This window comes from Neolamprologus multifasciatus, chromosome 17 (genome assembly GCF_963576455.1).
Source record: "Neolamprologus multifasciatus chromosome 17, fNeoMul1.2, whole genome shotgun sequence".
In the NCBI taxonomy this organism is placed as follows: Eukaryota; Metazoa; Chordata; class Actinopteri; order Cichliformes; family Cichlidae; genus Neolamprologus; species Neolamprologus multifasciatus.
In genome coordinates, this window is record NC_140455.1 from 2880159 (window position 1) to 2893553 (window position 13395).

At 44.5% G+C, this 13395-nt stretch overlaps 2 long non-coding RNA genes across 2 annotated transcripts in view; both read left to right on the forward strand.

Annotated features, from left to right (window-relative positions):
• The window catches only part of LOC146498715 (uncharacterized), a 74869-nt gene that overhangs the window by 50657 nt on the left and 10817 nt on the right, over positions 1-13395 (forward strand). The window lies entirely within an intron of this gene.
• On the forward strand, positions 6825-12895 carry LOC146498718 (uncharacterized). The gene is made up of 2 exons (XR_014870110.1): positions 6825-8101; positions 8180-12895. It is a non-coding gene; the product is annotated as an uncharacterized LOC146498718 (long non-coding RNA).

The window sequence follows — 13395 nt, forward strand, 5'->3', positions numbered from 1 at the left end:
GGAGTACATGGTTTAATCCTATATGTTCTCTTTTCAAGGGAGTAATAAGCATCGTGTTCTTTGAGTTCCTGTCTTATTATATTCAACTCCTTTCGGATATTGTTAGTTATATACACCAGTAATTTTCCATATATGATTCCAAATGATATTTTATCCTCAGCTCTGCTTGTTAACTTCCTATTATTTTAATGAAATGTGCATTTGCATCTCTACCTTTTCGTCCCCTTTAACAGTACATGAGCAATAATTTGGGTAAATTACATTTCTGAAACCCTGTTGTGGAATTCCAAAAGCACGTGAAAGATGTGATAATAATAATATCCAGTCTACATGATAATTTTCCAGACTGATTGAAATGTGCTGAAAAGCTATATGTATGATGAAACTTGATTTTGGTTACTTTCTTTGACCTACTGCAGTGCAAACATTATTCCCATTAGTTTAATGCTGTATCCTGAAAAAAGATCTGTTCTATTCTTCACTGCTACATATTGAGGGATATAAAAAGCAGTACTTGCAGTACTCATCAGTAAATATAGATTTTCTTTGAATTGCTGTTGATCTTTATAGTCTCGTATTAAACCCCGATTCTTTTGTCCCCATGACAGAAGAAACACAACATAATTCCTAATTTATCCCATTAAGTTTACTTCAATTCAATCTAATTCAATTTTATTTATATAGCGCCAAATCACAACAAAAGTCGCCTCAAGGCGCTTCATAGATACAGAGAAAAACCCAACAATCATATGACCCCCTGTGAGCAAGCACTTTGGCGACAGTGGGAAGGAAAAACTCCCTTTTAACAGGAAGAAACCTCCGGCAGAACCAGGCTCAGGGAGGGGCGGGGCCATCTGCTGTGATTGGTTGGGGTGAGATAACAGAGACTTTGAAGAGAGAGACCTAATATTTAATAATCCACATTTCACTGTTTTACTCTTTGGTTCAGATGTGGATCCTGTGTTGTTCTTTCTTTGTGATTGTTTATGTTTACGTTGTTTACTGCTGGCTTTTAGTTTGTTTTTGTCTGTTTGGGAGCTGACACAGTCTCTATGGAGATGGGTTTTATTTGGGGTAGCATCAGGAGAGAAGCTCCAGAGCGGCGTGTTCCATGTTAAAAGCTAAAATATAACAAAAAAAATTATGCTAAACAAAACAAAACCTTTCAATTGCCCAACCCTATCTGTCCCCTCAACGGGTTGTATGTTTTCAATGTTTCCTTATTATTTTTGTCATAAAAATAAATCAAACAAATAAATCAAGTTGTGAGACAGCACCTTGCATTTACGCCAGGCTGTGAGCTGCCCTAAATCTACGTCCTTCACCCCCTTTTCAACTAGAATCCCAGTTTAAAACTATTCCTGACTTCCCTCAGTGCACACTGTAAACTCCAAAAGATACAATTAGCTTTTCCTGGTAAAAGGTCCTACTTTACTTTTGTCACTGGTTTGGAAAGAACCTCTATAAAGTTAACCCGTTTCATCTTTAAAACTTAGTCTTCGTCCCCTTTAACGTGTAGCGCATATCCTGAACTTGACACTTATTAACCCATAAAATGACCAATAACCTATGATCCTGTGTTTTCCTAAACACACATTGGTCTCTTTTCTCTCTTACCATAACATCTCATGTTACTTTTATCTCAGTACTGTCTTTTTCTCACAGTTTCATTATCCTTACTTCAAAGCTTCACTTTATTCTCAAGAATTTAGTTTTACCACTACTGAGCCAATTTAATAGTTAAGATCATCACTCAGCGAACAGATAATTTAGAATTCAGCCAATATGCACAAATTTGCTTTTTGAACAGGTTTGTGCCCACCTTTAAATCTCTTTAGGCCGGTCTTCTGTTCGCCTCATATCAGATCCAACCTTCGGCCACATTTGTTCTCTCTGTTACACGAAGAACCGGGCGGAAACACCAAATATTAACCCCGATTCTTTTGTCCCCATGACAGAACAGAGAAAACCAACTCATAGTGTGTTAAAACATTTATATTTCTTTTTATTCAATCATCTTCCGGAAGAGAGAGACCCCTGCACAGCTCAAACGCCAGTTGCAAGAGCTCTAACATTTTTAGCTCAACACGTGTCTTATATGGTGTTATTTCTGTACTTCAGATGTCACACAGTTTCAAACATTGCTTATATGGAAAGTTCCTCTTTTCAAATTCAAATTTCAAATTTCAAATTCAAATTTTATTTGTCACATACACAGTCATACACAGTATGATATGCAGTGAAATGCTTAGACAACTGCACGGGACCTAAAGAAAAAAACGAAAAGGCTATGAATAAGATAGGAAATAAATATGAAAATTAAAAAAGGTAAATTTAATTAGGAAGGAATCAAATAAAATAAAATATAAAAATTAAGTTAAAAATGAAATAACTGTACAACACAAATTAGAATGAAGGGTAAATTTAACTGGGAAAGAATAAGATAAAATATATAAATTAAGTTGAAAATAAAATAACTGTACAACAAAATACACAATACACAGTATAGAAATATATAAGAATGTATGAAATATAAGATAAGAAATATAAATATATATACACAATAACAGCAGCTGTACAAGTATTAACTGGAAATGAGGAATATAATGTCCAGTGTTGTGCAATCCACATTATTTAGTGTCTTGTGCAGTGCAAATATGCTTAAAGTGATTCTGTGTCTTTATCTATTAATATGCCTGTGCAGTAAAACTTCCTGTTTTTTAGTCTGGCTGAGCACTTAGTTTGTGAGTCAAAGGTGGCCTTGCTCTACAAGCCTTCATTATTAAAGTACATAAAACAATCTAATAGGAAAATAAGGATACTAAGGATATTGATTTCATGACACTTGTATTATTGCACCTTCTGATATTCTTTTTGATTTTTTTTTTTCAGGAACAAGAGAAAGTGGTTTAATGGTTTAACAAATTTTCAGGGAGGAATGGGTGACAATGACACAGTCAGACTTAACCACCTTTGCCAAGGTCACAATGTTTTTGCTAGCATGTGTGTGCATGTATGTCATTCTGTTTGTAAACACAATAACTAAAGCTTTGAAAAAATTGTGAAACATTGTTATGTTGTAGAGTGAGATCACTGTAATAAATTCATTGGTCTAAATTTGACAGAAAGCCTTAAGTTAGACACTATGATTCTTGCAAGTGTGGTGTGTATTCTCAATATATAGAAAGTACTTTATTTTTTTAAAATATATCACCATGGTCCTGTTGTTAAGCCATAAAGAGCTGCACACACTCCCTTGTGAAATGGCATCGTCAGCTATATGTGTACTGTCCAACCAAATGAGGAAGTCCACAATTTACCATTTATTCATAGTTTAACCTGTTCAATCCAACTTTATCATATTTGATCTATGAGTTTTTGAGAGGTTTTGAAACGTCTTTTTTTTCTAACTAAACCAAAATAAATTGCGCAGTGCATTTTAAGGAATAAGTTGCAAAAAATGCATGAAACAGCAAACGTGTCACGGCGAGTGAGATGAGCCGTGTGGAAAATAAAGGAGGATCCAAACGCAGGCACTTGTACAGGTGTGAGGGTGGTTTATTAAACACAAAAAAAGGAAATGGACAAACGGAGCAAAGCCTAAACTAAACTGGGAACAAACTGACTATAGAACACGAACCTAGACATGAATGAGAGCGGGCGGAAACAGATGACGGTAGACTGCAGGGAAACACACAGATGAAGCACGGTGGAAACACAGACGGACCAGCAACTACAAACACAGAAGACACGACTTAAATACACTCAGAAAATCACAGGGAGATTACACACAGGTGGGAGACACAGCTGGGAATCATTAACGGGACGAGAGGTAAAACTGAACACACTCACATGAGACACAGACCTTCACAATAAAACAGGAACAAGAAACCATCACACTAAGACGCAGACTCGACATTGAGAGACAGACAGAAAATGACACATGGAACTAGACATACTAAGCAGACACAACCGAAGAACAAATCCTAAACACAAATAAACAGAAACATGAAACCCTAATAATAAACATAATCGACATCATCAACACAACAAGAGAACAAGAAAACAATCCCTGATGGAAAATTAAACCAAAACATTATGAACTCAAAATACTGGGTAGAAACTGACCCAGAACCGTGACAGTACCCCCCCTCCAAGGGCTGGCTCCCGACAGCCCTAAACAGAAAACAGAACAACAAAACCGAGCATCAGACCAGGGCGGGCGGAGGGGGTCCAGGAAGGAGGGTCCAAAACAAAAAACAAGGAGCACAACAGTTCAGACCAAACCAAAAAAAACAGGTCAACACAAAACAAGACTATTCATGAGTCCACAGGAAAGTCTGGGGGTCGACAACACAAGAGCCAAAACAGTTCAGGGGGCCGACCGTGCACACGGCAATGGCGGCGACGAGCAAACAGTTCCGGGGGCCGACCGTGCACACGGCAACGGCGGCCACAGAGCAGGTCCGGAGGCCGACCGTGCACACGGCAACGGCGGCCACAGAGCAGGTCCGGAGGTCGGCCGCGAGGCCAGCGGCGGCAACGAACCCTTTCTGGAGGCCGTCCACAATGGCCATGATGCCAACCCAGAGGCCTGGAAAATGGCCGCCAGAGGCGAGGCAGAACAGGCCGAGCGGGCTCTGACGAAGGCGAAGCCGCAGAGGCTGGACCAGACGAAGGCGAAGCCGCAGAGGCTGGACCAGACGAAGGCGAAGCCGCAGAGGCTGGACCAGACGTGGATGCAGGCACAGAGGCTGGACCAGACGTGGATGAAGGCACAGAGGCTGGACCAGACGTGGATGAAGGCACAGAGGCTGGACCAGGCGTGGATGAAGACACAGAGGCTGGACCAGGCGTGGATGAAGACACAGAGGCTGGACCAGACGTGGATGAAGGCACAGAGGCTGGACCAGGCGTGGATGAAGACACAGAGGCTGGACCAGGCGTGGATGAAGACACAGAGGCTGGACCAGACGTGGATGAAGGCACAGAGGCTGGACCAGGCGTGGATGAAGACTCAGAGGCTGGACCAGACGTGGATGAAGGCACAGAGGCTGGACCAGGCGTGGATGAAGACACAGAGGCTGGACCAGACGTGGATGAAGACACAGAGGCTGGACCAGGCGTGGATGAAGACAGAGAGGCTGGACCAGGCGTGGATGAAGACACAGAGGCTGGACCAGGCGTGGATGAAGACGGCAGCGGGACGGCTGCGGAACCTGATGGCAGCGGGACGGCTGCGGAACCTGATGGCAGCGGGACGGCTGCGGAACCTGATGGCAGCGGGACGGCTGCGGAACCTGACGGCGGTGATGCTGCAGGAGGTGATGTGGATGCAGGCAACGGTGTAGGAGACACAGGGGATGATTCAGCAGGTGGTGGCTGAACAAACTTCCCCGGACCGTCAGCAGACGTGAGGATGTGCTTGCTGGGTCCTCCAGGACCCCCAGCAGATGAGGCGTGGTGCTGGGTGGGCTCGTCAGACCCACCAGCAGATGACACTCGAGGCTGGACGGGCGACTCGGGCCCTCCAGCAGACGACACCTGAGGCTGGACGGGCGACTCGGGCCCTCCAGCAGACGACACCTGAGGCTGGACGGGCGACTCGGGCCCTCCAGCAGACGACACCTGAGGCTGGACGGGCGACTCGGGCCCTCCAGCAGACGACACTCGAGGCTGGACGGGCGACTCGGGCCCTTCAGCCGACGACACTCGAGGCTGGACGGGCGACTCGGGCCCTCCAGCTGACGACACTTGTGGCTGGCTGGGTTCTCCCGAACCCCCAGCTGACGACACTTGTGGCTGGCTGGGTTCTCCCGAACCCCCAGCTGACGACACTTGTGGCTGGCTGGGTTCTCCCGAACCCCCAGCAGACGAAACCTGAGGCTGGATGGGCGACTCGGGCCCTCCAGCTGACGTGGCGTGAGGCTGGACGGGCTCCTCCGGCCCTTCAGCTGAGATAGACGGCTGACCAGACGGCGGCCACCCCTCTGGTCCTCCAGCAGAGGACAGGGGCAGAGGGGTGAACTCACTGGAGCTCTCAGCAGGGGATGACGGCTGAGACTGCTCAGTAAAGTCCTCTAGTGAAGCTGCTGGTGCTGGCATCTTGACCTCTAGGGGTCCAGAGTTGGCTGGTGGCTGACACCCAGCCTCTGGGGAGGCCCTAGAGGGAGCAACTGTCTCTGAGATGGCCAGCTTAAGTGAACCAGCTAACGTTTGTATGAAGTGTGTTCCCTGCTTGTAATGAGGCTGCTGAGCTAGTGGCGACTGAGCTACAAGTAGCAGAGACGTAATAGATGGTGAAGTGGCTGACTGAACTGAGGGCAGCGCGGCGGCTGACTGAACTGAGGGCAGCGCGGCGGCTGACTGAACTGAGGGCAGCGCGGCGGCTGACTGAACTGAGGGCAGCGCGGCGGCTGACTGAACTGAGGGCAGCGCGGCTGCTGACTGAACTGAGGGCAGCGCGGCTGCTGACTGAACTGAGGGCAGCGCGGCTGCTGACTGAACTGAGGGCAGCGCGGCTGCTGACTGAACTGAGGGCAGCGCGGCTGCTGACTGAACTGAGGGCAGCGCGGCTGCTGACTGAACTGAGGGCAGCGCGCCTGCTGACTGAACTGAGGGCAGCGCGCCTGCTGACTGAACTGAGGGCAGCGCGCCTGCTGACTGAACTGAGGGCAGCGCGCCTGCTGACTGAACTGCGGGCAGCGCGCCTGCTGACTGAACTGCGGGCAGCGCGCCTGCTGACTGAACTGCGGGCAGCGCGCCTGCTGACTGAACTGCGGGCAGCGTTACAGGCCTGGCATTTGACTGGAATGGAAGTGAGGATGGGACAATGGAGCGGACACGGTCATAAACATGGAACGAGGGTTCAGAACCGGCAGTCTTAGAAGCTATGGCCATGCGTGAGAAATCATTGTTATCCTCAGTAGAAACACAAAAAATTGCCCCAGAAACAACAGTCACAGAAGCAACAGAGTCAACAAAAGTGTCCCTTTCACTCACCACAGCCGGCTGCTCTGACATTCTGAACTCCGGCTGTGGGGTGCCGCGCCGGCGGCGCGAACGTCGCTTCCTCCGTGGAGACGGCTCCGACGGGCCAGGTAACTCCTCATCCGGCGGTACGGACGGCACGTCCTCCGTTGAAGCGAGTGGGCGAGCAGCAGTGGCGGGGGGGTGGAGGTGTAGTTCGTGGAGAATGAAATTCTGTACGAGCGGGTGCAGTGAGTCCAATAACCAGGGGTAACCGGAAACAAGGTGTTGTAGGTCGGCTTCCACAGTGCAAAGAGATGCTTCTCCCTCATGCTCTAACCACTGGTTAATTAATATAGAAACAGAGTCGATAACGGCCTCCTGAAGCTCCCTGGGTGGGCTGAATGCCGCTGGATCCATATCTGGCTGGTCCGTGAAAAAAAACGTGAAACAAATTAAAACTCATATGCATTTATCAAAAGTTTCCAGATTTTTTTAAGACAAGTGCAGGCCCATTTCCAAACTTTGATTCATTTTAAAAGAATGGTTTGTTAATGATTTGGGAATTCATTTGCACTACAGATACATGTAAACACTCTCAAAAAGGAGACAAAAGGTGATCTGGAATCTTTTTTTAGTAATATAAAGTAACAATATAAAGAAGTAAAAAACAGCAATAATAATAAACAGAACAAGTATTATTATTAAGGTTTGTTATACACCCACAAGACAAGCTCGGGTAACAGGACAAGATGTGCTGTTAACATAAGAAAAACAAATGTTTCCCAGTCCTTTCAAATTTGTGCCCAGTACCAGATAGGGTCAGTCTGATCTTCTCCAGCTTCAGATGATAGAGCACTTCCTTAACCCAGGCCATATGAGAAGGTGGAACTGAAGAGTACCACCTCAAAAAGATGCTATCGAGTCTTTATGTAGATTGAGTGAAGCTCATGATACACAAATTATGCAGTCACAGCATTTAGAACAATATTTCTCCCAGTTACCTTGGACAGGGCATCAAAGACTCCAGATCAGGAAACCCTCAAAGATGGAGAGTGCCAGAATATATGAGCATAATTTGCAGAAGAATGACGGAGACATTGGATTATATATTTTAGTGAACCAGTCCTTAGTATAAGATAAGATAAGATAAAACTTTATTAATCCCTCAGGTGGGTTCCTCTGGGAAATTCGGTATTTGGTATTGGAGAAATTTGGAGTACGGTGTCCGATCCTAAACTGAGCAAAACAATGTTTAGCATAAATAGATGACCAGGGAGAACAGGACAATCTTTACATGAACGGTGAACAAAGTTTTGGACCTGGAAGTATCTGAAAAAAATGGCTCCTAAGTAATGCGCATTTTGCGATCAATTGTTGAAAAGATGCAAAAGATGAATCTAAATATAGATCTGCAAAAGTCCCAATGCCCAACCTGGCCCATCCAGTGAGTACACTGGAGTACACTTGTTGAGATGGGGAAACAGATGGTTCCCTATTAATGGTGCTTTAATAGAGGGCCCCTGCAAACCACAAATGTGTCTAAATTGGGTCCAGAAAGCGGAGCACTCATGACCCTGTAACCATCATTGTTGACTGTCTGCTTGCTCTCACACGTGTGGTAATAAAGGTATTGACTTCAATTCAATTCAATTTTATTTATATAGCGCCAAATCACAACAAAAGTCTCCTCAAGGCGCTTCATAGATACAGAGAAAAACCCAACAATCATATGACCCCCTATGAGCAGCACTTTGGCGACAGTGGGAAGGAAAAACTCCCTTTTAACAGGAAGAAACCTCCGGCAGAACCAGGCTCAGGGAGGGGCAGGGCCATCTGCTGTGATTGGTTGGGGTGAGAGAAGGAAGACAGGATAAAGACATGCTGTGGAAGAGAGACAGAGGTTAATAACAGATATGATTCAATGCAGAGAGGTCTGTTAACACATAGTGAGTGAGAAAGGTGACTGGAAAGGAAAAACTCAATGCATCATGGGAATCCCCCGGCAGCCTACATCTATTGCAGCATAACTAAGGGAGGATTCAGGGTCACCTGGTCCAGCCCTAACTATATGCTTTAGCAAAAAGGAAAGTTTGAAGCCTAATCTTAAAAGTAGAGATAGTGTCTGTCTCCTGAATCCAAACTGGAAGCTGGTTCCACAGAAGAGGGGCCTGAAAACTGAAGGCTCTGCCTCCCATTCTACTTTTAAATACTCTAGGAACAACAAGTAGGCCTGCAGAGCGAGAGTGAAGTGCTCTAATAGGGTGATATGGTACTACAAGGTCATTAAGATAAGATGGGGCCTGATTATTTAAGACCTTGTATGTGAGGAGCCGGATTTTGAATTCTGGATTTAACAGGAAGCCAAAACAGGAGAAATCTGCTCTCTCTTTCTAGTCCCTGTCAGGACTCTTGCTGCAGCATTTTGGATTAACTGAAGGCTTTTCAGGGAGTTTTTAGGACTTCCTGATAATAATGAATTACAGTCGTCCAGCCTGGAAGTAATAAATGCATGAACTAGTCAGCTGGCTGTGTTTGCATACTTTGTCAACAAAATCCATAACAGAAAGCTTTCATGCTACACAGTCTTTCTCTCTTTGGACCAGTTACTGGAAACCACATGTTCCTCCCCTCCCTGTCAGGTGGAGGCTTTCAGGGTTTGTGTAAAAATGGTATTCTGTCAATACAGGACATTTATATAAGAAACAGTTTTCCCTCTTTCGATCAGCTAGTAAACAGGTTTAACATACCCAAATCTATTTTTTTATGCTTACAATTACAAAACTTTGTATCCTTACATACAGATTGCTTCCCCTCTCGTCCAGCTGTTTCTCTGCTAGATGATACCTTTAAAGTAGCATTTGATCAGAATTATTGGTAACATTCATAAAAAACGAATCCACAGCTCAACCACTCTTAATCACGTAAAGTAAAGTTTGAAGATGTTGAAATCTCCAGGGAAGACTGCCTAAAAATTATAAGTAAGATTTATTCATCATCAATTTGTCAATGTCGTTTAAAACTGTACGTCGTCAAAGATTTGTCCCGATTTAGACCAGATCTGGATTCTACCTGTGATAAATGTAAGCAGGCTCCAGCGATCCTTCTACACATGTCCTGCAATTCTCTACTCTTTTTAAAATTTGATCTGTGTTGCTTTGTTGCTCTATTTGGTACCACAGGGGAGGCATCTGAAAAAACACAAGCTGAAGATGATAGGCTTTTGTCCTCTATTAGCCAGGAGACTCCTCACCGCCTTCATGTTCACAATGGATCACAGAAGTTATGGAGTATCTTAAACTGGAAAAGATGAGATGCTCCACCTCCAGCTTCTACACTACATGGCAACTATTTCTGACATTTATTGACAAATGGAAAGATGGACAATAGCTGCCTCTGTACAACTGTGTGCATGTATATGTCTATAAATGTACATTTTTTACATCAGTCTAATTTGTTGTTGTGATTGTATAAAACATCTTTCAATAAAAAAGACCTTAATTAGAAAACAATCAGCTAGAAGCCATCTGGGCCCGGACTCTTACTGCTTTGTAAAGGCATGTATGATGGACAAGATTCTAGATAAGAAAATCTATAACAGGGAGCACAGTCTCACCGAAAAATGACTCAAATTCAACTGAAGTCTGAGTATGATCACAAGAAAAAGCTTTATATTAAAAAAAATCTAGAAAGATTTTATTAATATCAGCAAGATGTGACATAGACCCAGTTTCCACCTGTGGAATTAGCTGGGAGGCCGAGACTTGATGTAACTGATGGGCAAGCAGTTTGCTAGATTTGTCTCCCTACTTATAAAATTTGGATCTAGAATGAAGCAAAAGATTAGTGGTTTGCTGTGAAACTATAAGATCATATTCTCCCTGCAGAAACATCCAGTCTGTATAAACATCGGGTGATTTTGAGTTTACATATAAAGAATCCAATGTCACAATATGGCTGAAAAGCCGGCTAACTTCTGCCAACTAAGCTTCCTATGATGTGCATTATATGAATATAATATTATATTTCACCCCTTATAAAAGGCTTTCATAGCTTCGCACACCCCGAAGCAGATTGTGTCATAACTACATCCTGAAATTGTAATCATCTTGTTTATGAACTCCAAAACCTCATTTAGATCCTCAAATCAAAAAACAAAAATTGATTAATGTACAACAGTAGCACAGACATTAAAATACTTAGAAAACAAATAAATGGACTGGTACCAATAGAGTGCTTTTTTACTACAAGCTGCATTCATAAAGTACTTTTCTAGGCCTCAGCATTCACAAAGACTGATGCAGGGGAAACTTGGGGTTCACCTCCAAGACTGGAGGACCCAGGAAACCACCGTCCTTCTGATTGGTAGAGAACCTGTCTTAATCAGGGACTGACAAGATCCACAGCCCAATCCCACTTTCATAGTTATGTGTCATCCTAGATGAGCTGGACTATCTGTGCAACCTCTTTAGGGTCCAAGTATCACCTCATGCTAACAGTAGTGACACTGACTAGAAGCCAAATGCAAAACTAGTGAAAACAAAATAGTCAGAAAAAACGATTCAAGATTTAAGATTCTTTATTTGTCATGTGCATAGTTATACAGGTATAACACGCAGTGAAATGTGACCTGATACGCTCCTTGACTGTGCAAAGACAAAGAGAGAGACAGAACATTATATACAGTGCATGAGTATACACAAAGGAGGAGGGAAAGGTCAGTGGCCTCCACCTGTAAAACCATTAAATTACCTCAAGAGGACTGACTGTTTGGACCCCAAGTCATCTCTATTTGGATCTCTGGGAACAGACCACCTAGTCCATAGAGATCTCTTTCAGCCCAGCTGGTTCCGAGTACACCTGACTTTGAACTACAGTCTCTGACTGAGCTGTCCTCAATCCCTGATTGGATTCCACCTCTTCTGATTTTGAAGAATCTTAAACTTCAGTGTAAAATTCCTATTTTTATTTTAGTTCTCCTTCTGTTTTGCTATACCACCAGGGGTGTCTGTGACCCACAAAAACATCTCTATGCTTTCTGTATGACACAATGTGACCTTGTTTGAACCTGCAGGGATTTGTAGGTGTGATGGTTGTGCTATATTTGTACATACTTGAATAGATGTTTTTCTTTTTAGGATTTCGGCCTTCTCTGTAGTCTAAGGAGCTTGGAAAGAAAAGCGTCTGGACTTCTTTAAATTGCTTGAAGATGTTTCATCTGAGAAGCTTCTTCAGTTCTAAGGTCAAATGGTGGAGAGTCCCAGATTTAAATCCTGTGGGAGTGTCCCCCCCAAGAGGGTCATGGACCACCTATTGATCCTCTACCTAATGACACGAGCCAAGGTGTGAAAACGGGTGTGGGTCACAATCAGCCAAGGTTTCGGGTGAGCTCATTGTGAAACCTGGCCCCGCCCTATCATGTGATTTCCTGAGGTCAGAGGGCCCAGGATGTGAGTGGGCGTTAAGGAGTCTGGGAAACTGGATTATAGTCGTAAACCACCGCCTCTGTTCAAAGATGGTTTTCACAGTGGACATAGATGCTTCTTTCGCTCCTCTTTCTAACCATCTGTCTTCTCTGTCCAGAATGTGAACATTGACCTTTGTCCTTCAGATGCAGATGGACAGCCGAGTCTCGCCCTGTCAAGGCAGCTCTTCTCTGTTATTCTATTCTTATAGCTAAGAACAGAATTGATCCCCTTCCAAGGGCAAATTAAAACTTTACAAAAACAACTTGTTTGTGTAGTTTATGTCATCTTATAGTTAATGAGGCAGCTTAAGATTCACCATATCAACAGAACCTGTGCTTGTGGTCTAATGATTCAGTTTGCAGCACGTGACCAACACTGAGGTCTGCCTTTAGGTGGAGACAGCCCGGCAACTCCACCTGTGAATATTTGAGAAAGGAGGGAAGGGAAAAGGGGGAAAACAAAGAAACCAAAAACTCAAACCAAATTATAACACATGATTTAATTAACCCTGCCCTGTCTGGCAGCTTTTGCGATTAAGATCTGATTGCACTGTTGTGCCAAACACATTTTGCTTTTCCAAGAACGGTTCTGTAAATTCTCTATAGGATCCTCTTGTTCAGGGTTGATCTGTTTATTTCATCATCGGGTGAGCCCCTCCCTCTGTGACCATGTCCCACAGGGACCCAGGCCCAGCCACACATACCATTCACTCACTCATAGATACCCACCAATGACACACAGACACACGAAGCCACACATGCAGACACATTGACCACTTGCGTCCCCAGCAAGCAGACTGTTTAACCATCCACCCCCCTGTCATTGTCTAAGATGCAGATAAAAATGAAGGGCAGATAACAGTCAAGGGGTGAACGGAGCCACTGCAGCAGTCCCACCCACAAGCCTCTGGGGGGGGGGGGGGGGGGGGGGGGGGGGGGGGGGCTCAAGGCCCTGTGAG